This window comes from Nylanderia fulva, unplaced genomic scaffold (assembly GCF_048542155.1).
Source record: "Nylanderia fulva isolate GAGA-0341 unplaced genomic scaffold, ASM4854215v1 Scaffold691, whole genome shotgun sequence".
Lineage (NCBI taxonomy): Eukaryota > Metazoa > Arthropoda > Insecta > Hymenoptera > Formicidae > Nylanderia > Nylanderia fulva.
This window is the reverse complement of record NW_028190798.1, coordinates 12,081-20,701: the sequence shown is the minus strand read 5'-3', so window position 1 is coordinate 20,701 and position 8,621 is coordinate 12,081. Positions and strand designations below refer to the sequence as shown.

Here is an 8,621-nt window from a genome sequence, read left to right as displayed (position 1 = left end):
AACCACGACTCTCTCCTAAGTACCATCGAAGCGTGTTGCTTTGAGGACCGAGAGAGTCATAGTTACTCCCACACAATCCTTTTTGTATTCTTTCTATTTCGATTGGCTCCGGATCGTCACAGTTTTTAAGTATGAAATTCTTCTTTGAGATCTTCAAAACTTATATTCCCTGTCTACGTCATCAATTATAAGAGTAGGATTTATTTTTCCTTGGCTCCCTACTTTTCAATTTTCTTTGTTGTTAGGTTTATTTCTTTTTCACAAAGTCCCCGTCTCTTACATCCACCTCCACCACTACTCCTTTTCCTCTCATTTGCCTTATTGCCTTATCCTCAGCCTTTTATTTGTACTTGTCAGTTCCTTTATAACCTCCTTCTTATTTCACTATTCGTTCTCGCATCTTCGTCTTCTTTTATAGGTTTAATTAGTACTACTTTGTGCGTTGTATCTGACCTCCTTTCTTTTTCTTTTACAGCACCTGTAGCAGTCCTTGGAGTTCCTGCCGTAACATTGGCATAGGAGAGTCCTTTAGGCCTCAAGTCAGCAACAGCTTGTAAGCAGCTTTCCATTTTTCTTTTTCTAAAACTACATTATGTAGTCTATTTTCTAGTACTGCCCATTTGGACAATATGTATTTTATTGCAGATTTTGGTTATTTTGTTGTTATCATTAAACATGACCCATACAGCACCGATAGATTGCAAAAACTTTACAACAATCTTTCACCGCAATATTGCAATATTGCAACTTCACTGCAAAATATTGCTACATCATTGCTGTTGAATTGCAGCAATGTTAAAATGTCCGCTTTTTGGAAGATTGCAACAAAATATTACAACAATATTGCAATATGTTATGAGTTTGCAATAATGCATTGTTATTGCAACCATAAACTAATGTTGCATATACAGGTATATAAATGTAAATAAATCATTAATGAAAATACGTTGTAGTTAATTTATATATATATTACAATATATAAATTATAGAATTTGGATTACATGCAATATTTCCGAAATATTAATGTCATGTTGCTACAAGTGTGCTGGAATTTTGTGCACTTATATCTCTGCAATGTCTTTATAATGTTGCATTGCAACTTGGCACATTGCAACGTTGCTGCAATATAATTGCAATAATCTGTGCTGTATGGGGAATGTCTCGAGCTGTTCCTTTGTCTCCATAATCTCCTCTACTTCATTTACTCCTGTGCTCTGTTCTAATCTTTATATCCATCCTTCTCATTTTCAGAATCACTCAGCCTTGTGTTCCCCTTCATGCGTCTCTTCAGTGTCTTTTTGGGTACTACCCGAAGGAGGTGTGATCTACTTACAGATCCCCTTTCGCGCAAAACAGCAATCTCTTTTCTCTCTTTTTCGGCGTTCAGAGTTACGGTTACTTTCGTGCCAGCAATTAGTCGTTACCAAAGTATCAGCCAAGTTTTTGTGTTTTGTTTGAGTTTAGTTTCCTTTCCATGTATATCCCACGAGTATGGCAGGGAAAAAAAATGTCCACTCGGCAGAGCCTCCATCAACCTGGGTAAGGCGACTATATATACCACAGAGGTTGCGCCAGGTGCCCCTGGGGTGATTCGTTTGCTGGGTCGCGCCAACTTAACCTCCCCGCGGCCATGGCAGCCCCAGACACGATTGCCCTCCCATCCTGGCTTGAAACGGGACCTCGTGGGCCCCGGGTGCGTTCCATTGCCCGTACTACTGTCGAATCGGTCGTAAGCCATCCTGGGGCAAAGTAGATAGTAATCAGATGTCCCGTGGTTTGATTTCACGTGCGGTAACTGTTCAGGAGGCTAATCACACGACCCCACATGGGTGCGGAATTGGGATCAGCCCAATCAAGCTCGTTCCAGCAGGCCAGCCGAACTACCAGCTAAGCGCCTCCGAGTTTGTAGGACTCTTCGGCAACACACCGGTTGGGGCGAGCGCCTGTCCCACGCTCTACCAGCTGTGCAGGACTGGTGCCCGAGCAGATACGCGACTCACCCTTCGAGGCCCGAGAGCCCCTAACCAGCATGCGGCTTCAACCACTACCCCCACGAGGTCCGACCTCAATTGCCGGGACGAGGGACGAATCCCCCTGGGCAACCCGACTCCCGTGGTTACCAGGTCAAGATCCACTGGTTGGATCTTCGTGGCCGAGACCAACTCCCCAGCTTCGGAGGCCCTACACCCTCCCAGGCCAGTGGTCGGACCTATGTCCTCGGGAACATCGGCTTCTCTTAATCCTCCTTTCAGAATCGCCCTCCTTCTCTGAATCAATCTGCGGCATACACACCCACCACTTTCATACTTTTCCTTACATTCCAACAGTGCGACTCCACATCCCAACTGCCATTTTTCTCGCACCTCAATCCCACCCCACTCCTCAGGTTCCTCCACATCACCAATCCATTGGACACTCAACCAACACATGCTTTTAATTCTCTCTCTTCCGCTCCGCATGCACAGCTCTCACTCTCAGACAGACCACGCTTATACAGGAAATTCAGTTCAACATCACTGCCCTGTCAGGCTATAGGCCAGGCTTAAGCTAGGCTCGAACTCTCGGCACTTCACCCGCGAACCTTACATTCTTTATAAATTCATACGTCACTCTTCCTTTCTCGCCCTTATTCCATCTATTCTGCCACATCTCATACAGCCTTTCACTCACCAATTCCATACATCCTTCCACAACCTTTCTCACGCAAGTCACTATCATTCACTACATTATACTCACTCATACTAATTCCCTTTCTCACCTTATACAACCACTCCTCTTCTCACGCACTCCAGGTCCCACGGCAAGCCACCCATAAGGACTTGCATGGCCGCCGTGGAGACCGTTCTACATACATTCAGACACGCACTCAACACCACTCGCTGGCACCTATTTATGAGCTCCCTCGCATAATCAAATCTCATCACTCTATATCATACACTCGCTCCATACATCACACACGACATGAACAGACCTTTGTACAACACAGTCACAGCTTTCTTTCGCAAACCCCACTCACTTCTCAAACACGCGTCTTAATTTTTCCCACCACATTCATACATTTCTTTCTCAGACACTCCAGATGCAACCTGTAGTTCATCCTTTTACTCACACAACAACCCAGATATTTCACGCTCCTCGGCATACCTCACGCATCTATCATTCACTCGTACATTGGAGGCCTCGTCCCAGCCATACTACCTTCATCAACATCATCACAGTCTTGTTCTCATGACACACTCACACCTACTTTCACCTCCCCATTCGTACACCATTCTCATCCACTTAGTACCCTTTCTCCTCCAACTCCGCTCGGCTCTATCCTTCCACGACCAACAACAAGTCCATCCGCGTACGCAACCACTTTAACATTCACTCTCACGCAGCCGCCACAACAGTTCATCCAGTATTGGTTCCATATAAATAGGATCACAGATGGAGCCCTGCGGGCAGCCACGCTTTATCGTCTTTCCACACTGTGTCACACGCACCCATCATGCATACACGCCTGCCGCTAAAATAGCTCTTCCATAATTCAATTTCTTCACATTCCACCTCACGCAATTTCTCGATCACACATTCCCACTCTAGGTTATCAAACGCTCCTTTGAAGTCCACGAACACTCCTAACACATACCTCTCCGACCCATTCACCCAGTCATGCACTCGATTCCATGCATCCTCGGTCGACCGATTCCTTACGAATCCGGTACTGGGCGTCACACATTCTTCCCACAACATCGTTCGCCATTCCGAGTCTTCCAACCGTCATTCGCTCCAACACTTCCCCAGCACGGACAGCAGTCAAATGGGCCTATAAGACCCAGGGTCCGACCTAGGTTATCGGGAGAACTTCAATAACACTACCACCCGCGCAGTCTTCCACGCCGGGGGGAAAACACGCTGTATTCAGGACATACATCATACATTCTTTTCATCCATAACGGGACAGCACGCCAAATCGCTCGCAACATCTCAGCACTCACACCATCATACCAGGTGCCTTACCCACTTTCATCGATCTCACTGCCACATCCACTTCGCTCCATTCAAAACTGCTTTTCTTCCTCCTCACGTCCCCCCTGGCGTCTATCAGCCACGTTCGTCCTTGCTGCCGGGAAGAATCTCTTCATTAGCTCATCCGCGCTTTCTTTTTATGTACTCGTCACTCTATCACCCACTTTATATGCCACTTAATCTTACCCTATCACGCTTTCCCCATGCACACCTATATAACATCGCTCCATGGATCCCTCTTCCCAGTCACGCACACAAATCGCTTCCAATTCTCCTCTTTCCACTATTCGCATTTTCCTCCTTATACTCCCGCAAAACATACTTATATTCATTCATTCTTTCTTCCACCTCTGCTTCCAGTCCTCTTTCTCGCACGCTGGTAGGCACGTCTGCTCCTTCCTACAAGGCCTTCTTCAGTTTCTCAAGCTCATCCGTCCACCACACAAGCTTCCTAGCATACACAGGGTTTACACCTCTTCATCCATCGATCATTCGCACTATGGATCCATTTCATCATTCGCTCTACACAGCTCTGCGCATCCGCTTCGTCCTATGGCGCTCGCTGGCATCCTCTAACGCACCTTCTTTCGCATATCACACATATATCCTTCCAGTCTACGTCCTTGCACACCCATCTACGCATGCCCTCATTCGTACCTACATTCTCTCTTTGTACCATCCGTATTAACAATACGTTATGGTCCACTACACGTCCCCAGTTCCGGCTTTACTTCCCACTCATACGGCAACCCTCCATTCACAGCCGTTCACGAAAGTAACATCGATGTCACTCTCCCCATTCGGTTCGGCCCGCTGAACGAGTAAAACTCGCTTGGCTCATACAACAACATTCATCCCGCCTCGCAATCATCCATTCCTCAATCATTCTACCACACGCTTTACTCTCTCCTCTGCTGCCTCCACCCTTGCTATACCACAAGGGAGAGACGGCATTCGCATCCATACCTATCAGCAGACGCTTTCTCCCGGCCGTCTCACATACTCTGTCCATGTACGCCAAGTACGGCTCGATACACTTACCATACTGGCAATACATGGACACCACATACATTTCGCCAAAGTCCCCCTTCAACCACACACTCACTCCAAGTTTATTCGTACACTCTCTCACGCACATCACGTCTAACCTAGAGTCATTTACCACCACTGCTGCTTTCACCGTCCCACTTTCGCACACAATCACATCCATATTTATGGGCAAGCCCACCACACGTCCATGCCTTTCATACGGTTCTTGCAGCTGTGCTACACTCACTCGACGTTCGCGCATCATCTCACCCAGATCACACATAACCGCATACGCTCTCTGGCAGTTATACTACACCACATTCACGCACCATTCATTCGTCATTTATTCTCGCTTTCTCTCTCTCTAACGCTCTCACGTATTCCGGACACACTTCGACAGAACCGAGTGATCACATTTGCTCCTTTTCAGTTTACAGTTTCTACACACACTTTCCTTTTTACAATCTCTCATCATGTGTCCTACACATCCACATTTTGGCACAGTCTTTCCTTTTCGGTGCATTGCCGCATCATGTGCCCAAATGCGAAGCACTTGTGGCACCTCAGAACACTGAAAAACCTCTTCACCCTAAAGGCCTTCCAATGCACAAACACTCGTCCGTCACTACAGAGCACATTTCTTATTGCACTCGTAACTTCTAATATCACATTTCCGCAGGTTGCATCTTTCTTCGCATTCCTACTCACAACACGCACACGTTCCATAAATACTCTCTCATCCACTCGCCCTTTCAAGCTCCTCTCATACATTTCTCTCATTAACACTTCACTCGCCATATCATTCGGCACATCGTACAAGATGATCTTTTGGGGCCCATCTTGCGAGGCAGCTCAACCTTTAGGCCAGCATTCTTAAACTGACCACACTCTCTTATTCTTTTCAACTCACTCTCGCTCATCGTCTCAATCGCTACACCTCCATTCCTCACTTTCCTCACCGCTTTCACACGCACATTCAGTGACTTGCTCACATGTTTCATCATTCTCTCCTTTACTTCCTCACTTGTCACACTCGCACTTGCATCATCCGCTCTCACTATTACCGCATAACTCTTCTCTTTCGTTTTCATTCGTTTTCACATACACTTCCTGTACCTTTTCAATCACGCTCTTTTCAACATTTTTCGCACTCACGCTTGCATAGCTCATTCCACTTCCGCCGTAGACTAAATTTCGACTCGCTCGACGCATACACTCATCCAGTTTCCCCTGTATTCTCTCATTTTTGCACAACATTTTTATCATCTGTTCATCATATTCTCCCACAATGTCCAGTATTTTCTCACTCGCACTTTTTGAAATTTTGTTCGTCTCCGTAAACAGGAATTTACGGAGTCTCGCACCAATTACTCTCATACACGCTATCTCACTCACTTCCGCAACGCTCTCATTCTCTCCCTCATTCATTAATCAAGAACGAAAGTTAGAGGTTCGAAGGCGATCAGATACCGCCCTAGTTCTAACCATAAACGATGCCAGCTAGCGATCCGCCGAAGTTCCTCCGATGACTCGGCGGGCTGCTTCCGGGAAACCAAAGCTTTTGGGTACCGAGGGAAGTATGGTTGCAAAGCTGAAACTTAAAGGAATTGACGGAAGGGCAACCACCAGGAGTGAAGCCTGCGGCTTAATTTGACTTAACACGGGAAACCTCACCAGGCCCAGACACCGGAAAGGATTGACCGATTGATAGCTCTTTCTTGATTCGGTGGGTGGTGGTGCATGGCCGTTCTTAGTTGGTGGAGCGATTTGTCTGGTTAATTCTGATAACGAACGAGACTCTAGCCTGCTAAATGGCGTACCTTATGGTATCGCGAAGGCCCCCGGCTTCGGCTGGCGGGTTTTACTACCAACGTACAAACAAATCTTCTTAGAGGGACAGGCGGCTTCTAGCCGCACGAGATTGAGCAATAACAGGTCTGTGATGCCCTTAGATGTTCTGGGCCGCACACGCGCTACACTGAAGGAATCAGCGTGTGTTCCCTGGCCGATAGGCCCGGGTAACCCGCTGAACCTCCTTCGTGCTAGGGATTGGGGCTTGCAATTGTTCCCCATAAACGAGGAATTCCCAGTAAGCGCGAGTCAAAGCTCGCGTTGATTACGTCCCTGCCCTTTGTACACACCGCCCGTCGCTACTACCGATTGAATGATTAGTGAGGTCTTCGGACTGGTGGCGCGGCAATGTCTCGGCATGCCCGATACTGTTTGCCGTGAGATGACCAAACTTGGAATCTTAGTAGAGGAAGTAAAGTCGTAACAAGGGTTTCCGTTAGGGTGAGCCTGCAGGAAGGATCCATTTAACGTTCCGGAGGTCCCTGCTCTGCGTCGAGAGTCCTCTCTTTTGGGAGACGCGCGCTCGCAGCAGTCGGCGACTGAATGGACCGCTGAAAAGGCGCTCTCAGAGAAAAAGAAAATAACGGATTTGACGAAATTTGTTGTTGTGTTTTGATATAACGACGGACGCCGTCGCGCCTCTCTGACCGAAAGTAGTCGGCAAGCAGAGCAGCGCGCCCGGCGGTAGTCGACGACGATTCGGAGCGAGACGCTTCGCGATCACGCTCGTGTGTGTGCCATTCTCCGGTCACACACACACAGAGCGTCGATTCGGCGTTGAGCGCGAACCGGTGGTAACCTATGCCCGCGCACGCGTGTGTGCGCACCCACGACGTTCGTCGACGCGCGCCCTCCCCGTTGTCGCGTGGCAGCGGTCAGCGTGCCGAGAACACACGGTGTGCGACGCGAGTGCCGAGCGAGAGGACCCCCATATATTATTATAATATATATATATAACACAGAGAAGGGATCGATGATATTTCGCCAATCTGTTAACTGTGTCGGTCCGACGGTTTCTTCTAAGAGCTTCCGCCCGGCTCTCCCGTTGCGGGAGAGACGCTCCGAACGAGAAACACACAACTCTATCTTTGTGCCGTAGCCTTCCCTGGCGGGAGGGCGCGGTCCGCGCGCGTCCTCGGACGCGCGCGGACAGGCTGATCGAAGAGCCACCACGATTATTCTCTCTCTCTCGTCCGAAAGAAGAGACCACAATGGTTGAACGAGAAGCGCGTTTCTCCGCGAACGCAAAAATTTTTGAACGATTACCCTGAACGGTGGATCACTTGGCTCGTGGGTCGATGAGGAACGCAGCTAATTGCGCGTCAACTTGTGAACTGCAGGACACATGAACATCGACATTTAGAACGCACATTGCGGTCCACGGATACAATTCCCGGACCAGCCTGGCTGAGGGTCGTTTTAGTACCCCTAAACTGCTTGCGTCCGAAAAGCGCGCACGGCCACGACGCGGGCCGACCAGAAAATGGCGCGCGCGTCGCCTGTGCCTTGCAACGCTTACAATGGGCGTACGAGCGATCGTTGGACGTTCGCCCGAGGTGTCTGTGCCGCGCCGACCGGCCCGCGGGCAAATCCTGGCGTCGTCTGAAATGACACACCGAAATGATAATAATAAGGAGGAGAAGCGCACAAGCGTGTAAAACGTTGGCGAACGCGCGCCCAGAGAATGCTGCGCGAATTAAGAGGGGGAGCGTGTTTGTGTATCCAAG

At 48.5% G+C, this 8,621-nt stretch overlaps 2 pseudogenes; both read left to right on the top strand.

The window, feature by feature from the left end:
* Positions 1-6,615: 6,615 nt before the first annotated feature.
* Positions 6,616-7,350, top strand: LOC146720442 (small subunit ribosomal RNA; annotated as a pseudogene; the record flags this gene model as incomplete).
* Positions 7,351-8,157: 807 nt separating this feature from the next.
* LOC114933765 (5.8S ribosomal RNA) lies at positions 8,158-8,311 on the top strand (annotated as a pseudogene).
* The last annotated feature ends 310 nt before the right edge of the window (positions 8,312-8,621 follow it).